Source organism: Fukomys damarensis, unplaced genomic scaffold (assembly GCF_012274545.1).
Source record: "Fukomys damarensis isolate Sample0158 unplaced genomic scaffold, DMR_v1.0_HiC HiC_scaffold_21, whole genome shotgun sequence".
NCBI classification, from domain to species: Eukaryota; Metazoa; Chordata; class Mammalia; order Rodentia; family Bathyergidae; genus Fukomys; species Fukomys damarensis.
Genome location: NW_022900933.1, coordinates 21,685,502 through 21,700,938, shown reverse-complemented (window position 1 = coordinate 21,700,938; position 15,437 = coordinate 21,685,502).

Here is a 15,437-nt window from a genome sequence, read left to right as displayed (position 1 = left end):
TGTATATATATATATATATATATGAACAGTGTTTAACTTTCTTTTATTATTACAGAAGCTCATAGCTAAGAGTGTGCATTGAGCCTCAGAAGAGGCTTTGGACTTGAACTTTTAAGCAAGGCTGAAACTGTTGATTGACAACTCATAGAGATAGACTTTATGCATTTTGCTCAAAGAGATGCCCAGTGACATAATCTTGCGGTTTGGATTTACAAGGTTTCCCAAAAAAACTGAAGTTCTCAGAGATGGGGTTTTGATTGTATTGTGCAGTGCTTCAGCTGAATTGCTGTTAGGAGGTGGGGCCTGGTTAGAAGTGGGTCATTGGAGTCTTGACTTGGAAGTTTGTCTCCCTCCTTTGCTTTTCCCTTATGTCTGTGCTTCCTGGATATCATGACATGAGCTAGCTCTCCTCTGGCACACTCTTCCACCATATTTTCCTGCCTTGGAGCTGGCAGATTATGAACTAAAAACATGAGCCAAAATAAAACATCTCCTACTTTAAGTTGCAGGTGTCAGGTATTATGTCACGGCAATGATAAAGTGACTAGAATATTTGTTTGTTTGCTTTTATGCTGTTTTGTATTCTCTGAAATTCCTGGATCTGTGATTTTTGTGTCTGATGATAATTTGAAGAAAACTTGCAGTCATTATTTTAAATATTTCTGCTTTCTCTTCTCTCTTGTTTTCTTGGTTCTGGTATTTCTGGTTACATGTTCATTATACTTTTCCAGCTGTTCCACAGTCTTTGGATATTCTATCATCATTTTTCACTCTTTTTTTATTTCTCTTCGCTTTTCAGTTTTGTTAGTTTTTATTGATGTACCCTCAAGCTCAGTGATTCTTTTCTCACATGTGGTCGGTCTACTAATAAGCTCATTCTTTATTTCCAGCAAAGCATTTTTGATCTTTTGCATATTACATTTGTTTTTAAATTTCTGATGGCATTGTCTGTCTGTTTTTGTGAGTTGTTTATGGATTAGAGCTCTTACATAGTAATCATGGTTGTTTTAAATTTCAAATCTGATAATTCCACCCCTTCCATGTTTGTTTCCGGTGCTGTCTTTTCAAAGTAAGTGTGTGTGTGTGCCTTTTAGTATGCCTTGTGATTTTTTTTCTTAGTAGACAGATATAATATTCCAAGAAAAAGAAACTGCTATAAACAGGCCTAGTGCTATGATGGTAAGGTGTAGGGGAAGGGGAAAATATTCTACAACTCTATTACTAGGTCTCAGTATTTTAGTGATCCCATGTCTCTGTACTGTGAATCTCAGAAGTTTTTTTTTCCTCTTCCCCTAGGTAGGAAAAGATTAGTAGAATTGGCTAGAGCTGGGTATTTCACTTTCCTGAGATCACTTAGGCACTGATGATAAGGTCCTTCAGCACATCACGTTCAGCATATTAGGCTCTGATTAACTAGCTTCTCCTGAGGGGAGACCTTGCTAAAAACACAGGAAGAGAGCCCTGATGGTTTCAAAGTGGATCCTTTCTCTTGTCTCCTGTGGATGTTGGAGGAGTTTTTTCCTGATACTTATTGAGAATCTAGTCAGGCCTCTGGAGAAAAAAAAATCTAAAAAATAGGGGGACCTCTCATTACTGGGTCTGCTTGGAATTTTAACCCTCGGATTTGCTATACTGAGTTCCCAGCAGTTTATCAATTACAATCTAGCAAGGCAACATTTTCTGCAGTGCTTTCCACTTGTAAGTTTCTTTACTGGTAAGTGGCTCCCTCTATGTCTCTCCAATCGTAGGAATAGTGCTTTCACTGTGTCTGTAGCTAACTTATGGGTCTCAGAAAAACAGTTAATTTTCCAGTTTGTTCAGCTTTTTATTTTTTGGGATAGAGTGGTAATTTCCATGTTTCTTACATATAGAACTGAAAACTGAAAGTTTCAGGGGCCAATATTTAGCTTCCCTAATAATTAATGTTAAATGAGTACCTTTCTTAGTTAATAAATATATATAAGCGACAACAACAAGTCCAAAGAAGGGAATGGCCTTATGAACAGAGCTTGCAGAGATGACCTTGTAGAGTTTAGAGGCACTTGAATAGATCTGGGTGGAGTGGAAAAAATATTTCAATAAAGATGGAGTGTCTTCTACTTATTTTGATTTTCGTTAGTACATGTTTTTTGTGCATAATGATTACATTCATTGTAGGGAATTAGTGCATGTACCTAACACATTTCAAATCTTTGTCCTTTTACCTCCACCCGCCTTTTATTTCTCCAGGGTTAGATTCATTTATTTAGAAGACTTTATAAAATTACTTATCATATATACAGATTGAAAACCTTGACACAGTACAATTGTCTTGCATGTTTTATATGTTCTTTGGCCAATTAGTCTGGTTGTCTTCTATTTAGAAAGTCATCCTGTCCCCCCTTCTTCCTCTCTTCTTCCCTGCCCTTCATATTAGGTATGTTAGTTAGCTTTCCATTGCTGAGACAAAATACCTGAGAAAATTAACTTAAAAAAGAAAAGACTTTTTGACTACTGTTTGCATAGGTTTCAGTTTATGCTCACTTGACACCATCATTTTAAGACCACGGGGAAGCATACCATCATGATAGAGGGCACCTGGTAGAGTAGATCTGCTCACTTTGTTGTGGCCAGAAATAAAAAGAACAAAAGACAGTCCCCAAGGGTACACACCCAAGGATCCACTCTCTCCAAGTAGGCTCTATCTCCTAAGTTTTTACCATGTATCAATAGCTAATTTAATTACACATATATCCATGGACTAACAATCAATTGGTGAAATTAGAAACCTTATCTAAACATCTTCCAAAGGCTTAACTTCTGAGCATTGCTGCTTCAGGGACAAAGCCTTCAAAACATGAGCTTTTGAGAGACACTTTAGATTCAAAACACAACACCAAAATGTCAATAAAGAGGATAAATAATTCTAAAAGCAAAGATAATAAATATGTCAATCATCCTTAGAAGAGAGAATTCAAATTGCTAAATGTAAGAGAATTGAGGGTATGAACTATATGTTGCATTTCTTCATATTCCTCTTATATGAACAGATATTTAGATAATTAAGATATAACCAACTGAAAATTTTGAGCACATATTAGCTCATAAATAAGGCACTAGTCATTATAAAGTACTGTAGTTAGCGTGCAGTATAAAAATGAACATGTAATTTCCTCCAACATAAGAATTTACAACTACTTGATAAATGAAAAATTTAAACTGAAGGATATTTGGTATACTAGATATGAGCTCCAAATATACTGAGCATTGAAAACTTGATGTGTTTGCACTTAATTATCTAGAAAGACTCTTGTAAAAGAAGATGGAAAAGACCCATATAGAAAAGGCTGTTTTTAAAAAGATTCCAGTCTTCTGGCTAGTACTAGGTCCTTTAAGACATTCCAGAAAATTAAGTAAAGAATTCCTTAGCATAATGCATTACCTTGGGGCATTCTCAGTACTTGTTTCTAGTTTCACCTGGGTCAGAATTCACTGCAACCTAGTGAACTTCATCTGCTGCTATATCCCAAAGTGAAATAAGCTGAGTAAGAGGCATACGATAAATACTCATCATAGACTAGTGAAAAAATTTAAAACTTTCCATCAGGAACATGCAGTTCTGTTATTGTGCGTTTACTGAAACATCCAGGGTGAGCCTTCTTCGGGTCTACCTAAAGAAGCCAAAGCAGGAGATTCAAATCATATGAATATTTATATTTTGTAACAAATATTTAGGGTAGACAATTCTGGGTCTCAAAAATCCCTTGATTTTGCAGGATATGGTAAGGATTTCAGATCCCTTTTGACAAATTATGGTCATTTTAACAGGTCAAAGCCAGGGAGATTTAGTTGGTAGGATTCCAGAGACCTGTGAACATCCCACTCTCATTCTTACTTTAGGTAAAGGGAGCTTGACTTCTGTTTCCTTCCCAGGTTTTCCCCGCTTCTGTTTATTGCCCCTGTCTCTCAAGAGAAGAAAATGTTAGCATATGGTGAACATGGAGGTGTGACAGCACAGAGTGGACTATTGAGGTAACGTAGTCTATGTAATCCAGGAGAACATCTGGATTCATCCACTTTGGACAACACAAGTGAGGTATTTTAGGCAATTACTTAATGTGTATAGTCCACAGGCCTCATTAGCCTCATGGACCACCCTAAGTGGAGGTGGAGCTATCCCCATGCAAGGTTGTCTGGTAGCTACTCAGCAGATGTTCTTGCTTCGGCCACTGGGTGCACATTGCCTTTTATGTTTGTTTATCTATACCTTACAGGTATACCTTAATTGTTTACCTTACTTGTGTTACCTTCATTGTTACCCTCATTGTTTGAAATTCAAGTGTGCTACCCATTCTAACAGGAGAAGGACTACAGTGTAAATGTTTGATAGTGAAGGTATTGTAAGCTCAGGAAAATCCTAAGGGGGAATTTTAGGAATTACCACTCTCTGGCAATAGTGAAAGTGAATGTACCTTTTTTAAGAGTCATAATCCTATGAAGAAAAATATCCCTTGCCTTGTAAGAGTTATAGTCTCTTCCATTAAATTCAGCAATAATGGTTTCTTTTTTTTAACAATACTACCAAATCGAGTATGCTTCCAAACATACTTTAAGGACAAATAAATACAGGCTTTTATACATTACAATGGTAGAATTTCCTCACATTCATTCTTTGTCACTATTTCTTATGGAAAAAAATATTTTGGCATACGTATTTTTAGTTTGGTGGTTTAGTTAGTTCTTTTACAAAAGCACCTCTGTTATGGCTTGTATCTAGATTTCCTCCAAAGCTTCATGGTGGTCATAGGTGGGGCTTTTCAGAGGTAGTTGGATCTAGGGTGTGTGATGCTGGGATCAAGGATATAATGCTGGGAATGATTCATAGTGTGATGCTAGGATTAAGGCTTCCCCTTCCTGGGTGTGAGTGCTACGTAACCTTGGGTATCCTGGATAAGATATGAAGGACAGAAAGAGGGTCACTGCTTGTTACTTGTAGCTTGCCACTTGCTACTTGCTACTTGTTTTGCTACATCACTGCTTTGCTGTCTTCTGCCCACCATGAACTGTTTCTCCTCTGCCATGCCACCCCGCCTTGAAGCCAGCCAACTATGAACTGAAACCTCTACAACCTGTGAGCTACAATAAACCTTTACTTCTTTAACTTTGACTGTTGGGTATTTTGTCTCAGAATTGAAAAAAGTAACCAAGACAGCCTTTTTAGGGAATGTCGAAAAACTTCTATTTGAACTTTGAAAAATTCAGTTTGGGCCATGTTTTGGTGCTTATGGCTTTGGTACATAGAGATAGGCAATTAATTTATAGCCCACCTTTCAGTAACATCTTTAGGAAATTTGTTATGTGTGTGTTACACATGTACTCTTATATATATACATACATGAATATATTGATAATAGTGGTGCATGCAGTTCATTCCAGGACATACAATGGCTATCTCCTGAGGGGAGAGAGACAGAGAGAGAGACAGAGAGAGAGAGAGAGAGAGAGAGAGAGAGAGGAGAGAGAGATTTCTTCATATAGTTAAGGAGAACGATAGGTTGAACTATAACTGAATTGGCAATTGACAGCCTAGTAACCAGGTAGTATACCAGACACGTTTCTTCTGGGTGTGCCATGCTTAAGGAAAAGATGTCAAGAACTTATCCAGGGCAGGGGATATTTGTGATTCTTGATGATTCAGGAACACCTAGTTACACCCATAGCTCAGAAATGCCAAACACATTTGCATGCTGGTTTTGTGTAGAGTTGGAAGGCCTCCAAATAATGTGCAGGTGGCAATATACCTTGTGCATGTTGGGTTGCTTCACTGACTTCTTAGTCATTCTTTGGAAAATAGCCCTCTAAAGTCACCAGTGACCTTATGATCTATAAAAAAATCCATTTAGCTTATTAAAATGGATTTTTCTGGAGGATTATGTGTATGTATTCTGTTTTTCTTTTCTCCAGTTCTTTTGAAAAAGGGACAGACAAAATATCATTGCAATTGCAGTAGTTAGCATTAGATTTGACTGTGAGGAACAAAGACCTACTATAGTAGTGAATTAAATAAAGCAGATACTCATTTTTCTTTCTCATACTAAATCCTTGAGGTAGGCAATCTGGAGCAAGTATGGGAGCTAAATTACATGAAGTCCTAAGAGTTCTAGGATCCTTTTGGCATTTGGGTCTACTTGCATGATGCTGTACTACCCTCATAAAATCATGTCTCAGTTAGAAGGGTAGACAAAGGAAGAGAAAATAAAAAGGCACAGGCCATGTGTGCCATCCTTATTTTAAGATGTTTCTTGGAATCTGCTTTATAGATATTTCCAAGTATATCCCTTTGACCAGAACGTTGTTAACTAGTCACTTGACTTTCTTATAAGGAAAGTTAGGAAATGCAGTTTTTGTCCTATATGTCAATAAGAAAATTCTATTATGATAGAAATGAAAAGAGGAATTCATAAAGCTATTCTGTCATATTTTCTTCTATCACTTTTAATATTTGACTTTCACAAGAATGTTTTTTATGTACCTGGAGTCATTTTATTTTTGGTGTTAGGTAAGATCTTATTTGATTTTACTTTTCCTATAAGAAAATTATTGGCATACCCCTTACTAACTTTCTCTCAGTGATCACAAAAGGCAGCTTGACCACATATTTCCAAATACTTTATGTCTATCACTATGCTTCCCATTCTAGATTTTCCTTGTCTATTATCTTTCTATTGCTATTTCCCAGTATCCATACCATATGCCATCTTCATCATTAGATTGAATTGTAAGAAATTGCCAATGTTTTTCACCTATAAAAATTCCAGTTTCATATACTTAAATGAATACTTAGGTTCCTTAATAAATGTTTTTGTGGTCAATTTCTCCTTCTACTTGTCTATTCATGCTTCTTCTCAAAGAGAATCTTGGTTATTGGTACTTTGCTTTTTCATGTAAGTTTTAGATTCAATCTTCTAAGCTCCAGGAAAGAATATGTTTGCCAGTTTAATTTGATTTCTGTTAAATTTACAGATTATTTCATGGAATAATTAATATCTATTCAGTAATGCATCTTCCTTTGTGTGATCATCTTTAATGTTCTTCAGTGAAGTTTTATGATTTTTCTCAATATGTATCACCCACATCTTCTGATGTGTTATTTTGGTGCAATAGTTCAGTCTCACATTTTCCCCAAATTACTATATTTGTTTCATATTTAGCTATTGTTCATTCATATTTACTTATAAACTTATCAATTTATTTCATTACTATTTATTCTTTAATATCAGACATAGTACATGTGCTGAGTTGCCTTCTTAGAGTATGTAAATTCTTTACATCTTTCTTCTGTGAGGGTGAGTCGCTAGTACAATTTTTTCTTTAAAAATTTTTTTCTTATAACTAGCTTTAAATTTTTTTTCTTGAATCGAAGTTTAGCCAAAGATGTAATTGTGGATCAATCATTATTTACTCTGAGCTCTTTAGAGAGATCTTCTTTTATTGTGTTTCAAAGTTTGACAGACTTGGTCTTATAACCATTATGGCTTTTGGTATGGCTTTTTTAAGTAATTGGATTGTTTTTTAGATTTTTAATTTATCCCCAGAGTGCTTTACAATCTTATTATCTACTGTGTACTAAACTGTGGATTTTCTTTTATTTATTTTTATTGATGTTGATTATGTTTCCTGACTGGAAGACATAATATTTACTCTTTCTATTTTATTGTAGCCATCTTCAATTACCTTTTATGGATCTACTTAGCATTTAATTTCTATAATAAAAATCATCCTAGTTCTCTACCCTCAGCACATTTGATCTTGAACTGCCCATTCCCTTTGTCTTGACTTCTGTATACCCTACCGTTTTCCCAAGACTCATTTCCCTTTGAAGCATGTCTTCGCTTTTGTTGTTTGCTTCCTATTTTGGATATTTGCTATATTTATATTCTAGTTTTCAGAACAAGAGCAAACATAGATAGCTAAGCATTGACCATTCTCTTAATTCTTGTCTCTAATGAGCTTTTAATTAAGAAAAGTAAATATTCTTAGTCCTCTTTCTCTTCTTCCAGTGACCAAAATGATGCCTGTCATAGGCAGTGCTTAATATACATCTATTAGGCTGAAAGGTAGACAGAGCATAGTATCGTTCCCTGGGAAATGAGAAAAAAATTATTCTTTCTTTCCATGGCTACCAACTACAGTGATATTTCTGATTCAAAGTACCCATTGAGAAGACAAGTTTTCTGTGACTAATTTATGGGTGGTGGGGAACTTTTTCTTCAAATATAAATATTTTTTTGCATCATTTCAAAGCCACAAATAGAAAATTTAATTATTGGCTACAAATATGGACCATTAAAAGATAATATTTTAGGCAATTTGAAAAAATGTGTTCTATTATTTGATATATGAATTTATGGATATCATTTGAGACTGATTCTAATTTTCTATTGATATTGTTGAGTTAAAAAATCTTTGATTATATGTGTTATAGTTGCTGCACTCTGTGATCTATAAAGAAAATTTGCTTTAGATCTGGAGAAACAGGCCTAGACTATTTACAGTTGGAGATTCTGCTGCTGCTAATTTATGATTATGGAATAAAAATTTTGTTTCATTCATTCTTTTGATGTTTAGAGAGTGCCCAGCTCCTTAAATTCATTTAATAAGTGACCAATGTAATATGTTTTTATAATAATGCTAAGCTAGCTGGATCATGCACATTACTCCATGTTGAGAATGATGTCGATATATTGTCACTAAGTTAAATTGGCATCTATGCCTCAAGGAATTTATTTGTTATTCAATCAGGTAATGTGCAAATGCAAATATAGAAGAGAAGTTTAAAAATGGTATTTAATGATCAAATATATAATATTATGAGAGGTTCTCATTGCATTTTGAAGCTTGTTTTTTTTCTCATTGAGTTTATTGGTACTTTTTAGGTATGCAGTACAGTTACATTCATCACTGGGATTGAAGCTTGTTAGTAAGTAAAGCAATGAATGGACTTAGTGATCAGAATATCTGGTTCTTTTTATAGTTCTGTTGCTAACCACTACCTTTGGGTAATTTGACATCACCTTCCTGGTCCAATTTCCTTAATTTAAAAAAAAAAGCTCAGTTAATTTTGCTGAGGTTCCTTTCCACACTGACTTTCTATATGTGGTATTTACTCCACACATGTTGTATTCTCACAGTCACTAATCCATATAGTTTGAGACACTAGATGTCCCTGCTGCTATTTAGCCTGAGTGCACAGTTGTCATGCTGTAATGCAAGTCTGGTGTTATCAAATCTTCTTCTTTTAAGTCAGAAATTTATATTTTCATGGAAATTTCAAACTTTTAAATATTGGCTATAAAGTCACAGCTTTAAAACACTGTTCAATCCAAACAAAATACAACAGTGAATTGGGTTTAACCATGGACTGTCAGTTCATGCTTTAAAGTTTTTTTTTTTTTTTTCACCCTTACCATTTTCAATTACTACTTTTCTGGTCAGTGAACAACAGCTGCTGCATTTTATTTTTCTGCTGCCACCACAAAGGACAGGTCAAGCCCAGTAGAACTAGATCACAAGATGTGCAGGTTCAGTGAGCTAGGATGAAATGATAGATATGGTGGGAGAAAAGGCTATGTTATTAGTCAAATTTGACTTCAGATTTTTTAAGGTGTGATACGGCCAAGTTCTAGTTAGAAAATCCCCATATTATTTATAAGGAGAATGATTTCCAGGCAGGGCTTCAGAAATACTATAGCTAGTAGTTCATTAGAAACCTTGAGATCTATTCCCTATTTGAATCCAAGAGAGGACATAAAGTAAGGGAGCAAGGGAAGAAAGTTGTTTCATATCTAACCCAGTTATATTCCTTCTACAAGTTTTATGTGTGGTGAGGTCAACTCTACTTAATTAAAATTTAATTGAATCAGAATGTTGTAAGAGAAAAATCACATGGACAGTGGAATCAGACTTGGGTGTGATTCTAATTTCAGTCACAAACTGGATGACCTTAGTTATTAATCTTGTGTCTATCTCAGATAATTCTTTTACAAAAAATAATAATAATAATACATATTTCTGAGGGTTGTTATGGGAAATAGAAATAATGTGTATATAAATGATATAAATAATGAGTATATACAAATGGTATCCACAATTAAATTAATATATTTTAGAGGGAGTTGAACTTAGTTTCCTATAAAGGAAATAGGCAAATCGTTATTCCTGCTCTCAAATATTGAGTTGTAATGGAGCTATACGACATAACCATATATGGCTATCACTCATGCTACACTCTAATGTATATTACAAAACAGCCTGAGAGAGTGTGGAAGGGAGAGTTCTGTATTTACTCCTTCATGAACACTTTTGTGATGGTTGACAATTATTTGAGTCTTTGCTATTTCCATAGCAAGAAGTAGGTTGAGAAAGACTAAGGTTGAGAAAAGCTGCTAAGAAAGATATCCAGAAGGAAACATTACAAGAAAAAAATGCATATTTTCCAGAAAGTGTAAGATATGTAGTGCACAAATTGAAGGAAAATGATTGTGGAGATAGAAGTTTGGAAGCAAGGGTTTGGGGAAATAGTGGCATTCACAGAGGTATATGACTATTCCGTCACTAGAAAAAAATGCATATTTTCCAGAAAGTGTAAGATATGTAGTGCACAAATTGAAGGAAAATGATGGTGGAGATAGAAGTTTGGAAGTCAAGGGTTTGGGGAAATAGTGGCATTCACAGAGGTATATGACTATTCCGTCACCAGGTTTTTTTTTCTTTTTATTGAGTTTATTGGTACATTCTAGGTATACAGTACAGTTACATTCATTACTGGGATCTTGTACCTTTACATGACAGGTCTTGGGTCTCATTTTTTCCCCTTGTCCTTGCCCTCCCTTCACCCCCTCCTCACCTCCCCATTTACAAATACTTTATTTCCATTTTTTCATTTTCTCATATTTTTTTTCTTTTCCCTTACTTCCTTTCCCCCTACCCTTCTCACTTTCCCTACACCTTTAGCCCTTTTCTTCCTATTTCACATTGTTAATCATCCCATTAGGATCTTGTGTACTATTATAGTTTTTCATACCAGAGAAACTATTCAGTATTTACATGTGTGACTTATTTATTTCATTTAGTAGTATATCCTCAATATGTATCCATTCTCCTATGAATAACTCTAATTTCTCATTCTTTATGGCTGAGTAGTATTCCATTGTATAGAAAAACCACACCTTCTTTATCCAGTCTCCAACTGATGAGCAAATGGGCTGTTTCCAAGTTTTAGCTATTACAAACTGTGCTGCTATAAACATAAGTGCACATATGTCACTGTGATATGATTCTTTTAATTCTTTTGGAAAGATACCCAGCAGAGGGATGGCTGGGTCAAATGGAACCTCTAGTTCCAGCTCTTTGAGGTATCTCCATATTGATTTCCATAGGGTTGCCCCAGTCTGCACTGCCACCAACAATGGAGAAGGGTCCCTTTCTCCCTGCAACCCTGCCAGCATTTGTTGTTGTTTGATTTCTTGATAGCAGCCATTCTTTGTGGGGTGAGGTAGAATCTCAGTGTTGTTTTCATCTGCATCTCTCGAATGACCAGTGATGTGGAATATTTTTTCATATATTTACTTGCTGCTTTTACTTCTTTGTCTGAGAAATGTCTGTTCATTTCAGATGCCCATTTTTGAATAGGGTCTTTATATTTGGGGGGACTGATTGTTTTGTGTTCTTTATATATTCTAGATAATAGTCCTTTGTCTGAGGAGCAGCTGGTGAAAATTTTTTCCCACCTTGTAGGTTGTCTCCTAGTTCTGTTGATGGTTTCTTTTGCAGTGCAGAAGCTTTTTAATAAGATGAGATCCCAGTTGCTGATTCTTTCTGCTAGTTCCCGTGCTGCTGAGGATTTGTTCATAAAGTCTTTTCCTATGCCAATGTCTTCCAGAATTCTGCCTAATTTATCTTCCAGCAAGTTTAGTGTTTCTGTTTTAATATTTTGATCTTTAATCCACTTGGATTTTAATGTAGTGCACGGTGAGAAATAAGGGTCTAGTTTTAATCTTTGGCAGGTTGAGATCCAGTTTTTCCAAGACCATTTATTAAGAAGGCTGTCTTTCCTCCAGTGGTGACGGTCAGCTCCTTTGTCAAAGATGAGGTAGCTGAGTACATCTGGAGTTGTTTTTTTCGTGTCTTCCAGTCTTTCCACTGATCCTCAGGTCTGTTTCTTTGCCAGTACCATGCCGTTTTTATCACAGTGGCTTTGTTGTATAGCTTCAAATTGGGAATTGTTATACCCGCTGCCATGTGTCTGTTGCCTAGGATGGCTTTTGCTATTCTAGGTCTCTTATTTGGAACCACCAAATGAATTTTTGGATTCTTCTTTCTAGTTCTGTGTTATAGTGTTGGAATTTTAATTGGCATTGCATTGAATCTGTATAGCAGTTTTGGTACTAACATCACCAGATTTCAATAGAGATGATCATCATACAAAAATACAGGAAACTTAGAAACTGTGAGATCTATTTGCTATATTTGGATCTTGAATGTCACAGGTCATGTGTTAAAGTCTTGATCCTCAGGATGATGCTACTTAGAGGTAGTGGAAATTTAGAGAAGAAGAGCTTAGTGGAGGGTCACTGAGGCATACCTCTTAAGGGGACTGGAAGACCCTGACTGCTCTCTTTTTTTGCTTCCTAGCCATGAGCTGAATGGTTTTGCTCTGCCATATGCTCCTTTCATGATGTGCTGCCTTACCACAAGCCCAAAGCAATGCAGTCAACCAGTCACCACCTGGAATCTCTGAATCCATGGGTCAACATAAATCATTTATTTTTACAAATTAATTCTCTCAGATATTTTGGTGTACTAATGGAAAGATCACCAATGTGCTACCTTCTTAAAAATCAAGAATTTTCATCTGATTTCAGTTTCTAAAAGGGAAGATTAAATAAAACAAGAAGAGTAATCAAAAACTTTCTGTCCCAGAAGGAGCAGGTAGTTTATCCCTGGAAAGCAGAGATTAAAGGAAAAGCCAGCAGAGATTGTTGATGGTACTCTATCAGGGGGTTAGCTGAACAGAATGAGAAGTCACAAGAAACAAAAACTAGAAGGTTAAGAATCTACATTATGGAAAGATGGAGAAAGTCCTATTTTAGCATCTACTATTTTAGCAAAAGTCAAGTCTGATTGACTTAGTTTCTTCATCTATGGGGAGATAAAATAGGGACTTATCACCAAACATATAAAAATTATACTGTCTTTCAAAAGGATAAGACCACCTTTTATTGAGTGGAAAATAATTAGAAGGATTCTCATTCTTATTATTAACATGATTCAAAAATTGTCTTGGGTATGAAACTTGAGCAAGCATTTGTGAGAAGAGAATATTCTGGAATCAAGAAAGATTTTGTTGAAAATTTAAAAATATTTTAATTAAGAGAAGGCAGTAAAAATTGATTAATACTGTGAAACTGAATAATGATGTTTGAAACTTTGAAAATTTCTCCAAAAACATAGTGGGTAAATAAAATGGAATCTTTGAGAGGAAAAAACAAAAGAGAAAATTGAACACAGATTTAGGAAAATAACCACACACAGACTGGAAACATAGAGTGAGAATACAAAGAATAAGGAATAATGTAAAAAAAAATTGGTCTAAACAGAAGAAAGACCCAACTCTGATTGAAAGGGGTCACCAGCTATTTAGATTAATTTAGTGCAAACATACCAACACCTCATTTTAGCCTTTTGACACTTTTAAAAACCAAAGATGAAGCAAACCTAAAAACAGTAAAGCTGATGGAAACACGTTGGATAAAAAAAAAATTAAGATGAGACAGAGATTATATTTTACCAAAAGACTAGTGATAATAAGGATAGAGAATGAAGAAAAGTTTGGATTTTAAGACTGTCATGTAAGAATTCTATTTACAGCTAAATTATCATAAATAAATACTGAAAGAAAAGATTTCAGATTTTCAGGGGCTCGGGAAATATGGCATGAGTATACACGTCATGAAAAATTAACTTACTGGAACATAAATTATAGAGAGGTGATGGAATTAAAATCATCAAAAGAAAAATGAGAAAGTAATAATTAAAAAATAATTTCATGTTGATTGATAAAACTATTTGAATGTCAATAGTTATTTCTTGGATAATGATGCATTTTGCATGTAAAATGATCTTATATAAAAGATATGTGATAAAAAGCCCTAATACTTTGTTCCAAAAACTCAAATTATATGGACCAAATCTGGAAAACTGATGATGATGAAATGAAAGTGATAAAGTAAAATCGTGGTGTATATATACTGTCTGAATAAAAGAAAACTTCATTCATGAGAAAGTAGGTTCTAATGTTTTTTGAATTTTAAATATCTTATCAGTACACATTTGTAGTACATAATGATTACATTCATAGGAGTGTGATGCATGTATATTTTTAAGTAGACGTTAATTATTGCTGGAAAGAAAACATGATGTAAACCTTGAAATCAATAGAGGAGAAAAGAAAAGATTACTTCCAGCAAACACAGTAGTTAAAGAAACACAGTAGTTAAACTTAAGTTTAGTTGCATACTAAAATAGCAGTAAAGGTTAATATTACATTACCCAAGAAGGGTGTAAGTTTACTTCATTTTGCTTATCTTATATACTTTTTATATAATAAAAGAGATAACTTCAATTTTGAGTTAGGGCAGCAAATGATACAGAAAAGGTCAAAATTATTTTTAAGTATGAAAAAAAACAGTACCAATAATACTATCAACTAAAAGGAACCAGACTGTTTCCACTTTTGTAAATAAGCACATTCATAAATAAACCAAAATAGTTTTAAATGGTGAGATAAGGGCTAAGTTTCACATCATTTTGTAGTCTAAATTTCCATAAAAATCTGGGATTATTTTTATTTTTTATTTTACTTTGCTTATTTACCTCGTAAGTATTAATAATGAAGTGGGATTAATAATTTATGAAAACTAACCACAAGACCCTTAGTACAATGTGTAAATTCATTTTTTTTCCTGGTCATCTATTTTTTTCCTTTAGACAGTCCTTCCTTACTCATTCTAAATGTCAAGCTGATATGAGGGTAGCAAACATTCTGTATGCATCTCTTTCATCTTTGTGATCACACATCACTAGAACAGTATTCCAGAGTTTGCTAGAAACTTCTCCCTGAGAAGGCGAGTTAATAAATTTCATATTTTACCCAGTCATTTGGTGAAGGCATTAAAACATTTGAACAGAATATCAGAACTCTCCCATAGACCTTGGGTCTCAAAGCTCAGTCAATCCTTACTGTGAACAGAGTCACAAGTGATGAGATACATGAAACCATCTCCTTTGTCAAATGCCTGTTCCTTTGTTGCTCTCATATCTAATTACCTCTGAGCTGGGAAACTTGGGTAATCCACAAAGAATTCTCTCCACATCTGCCATGGATTATGTAATCTGCA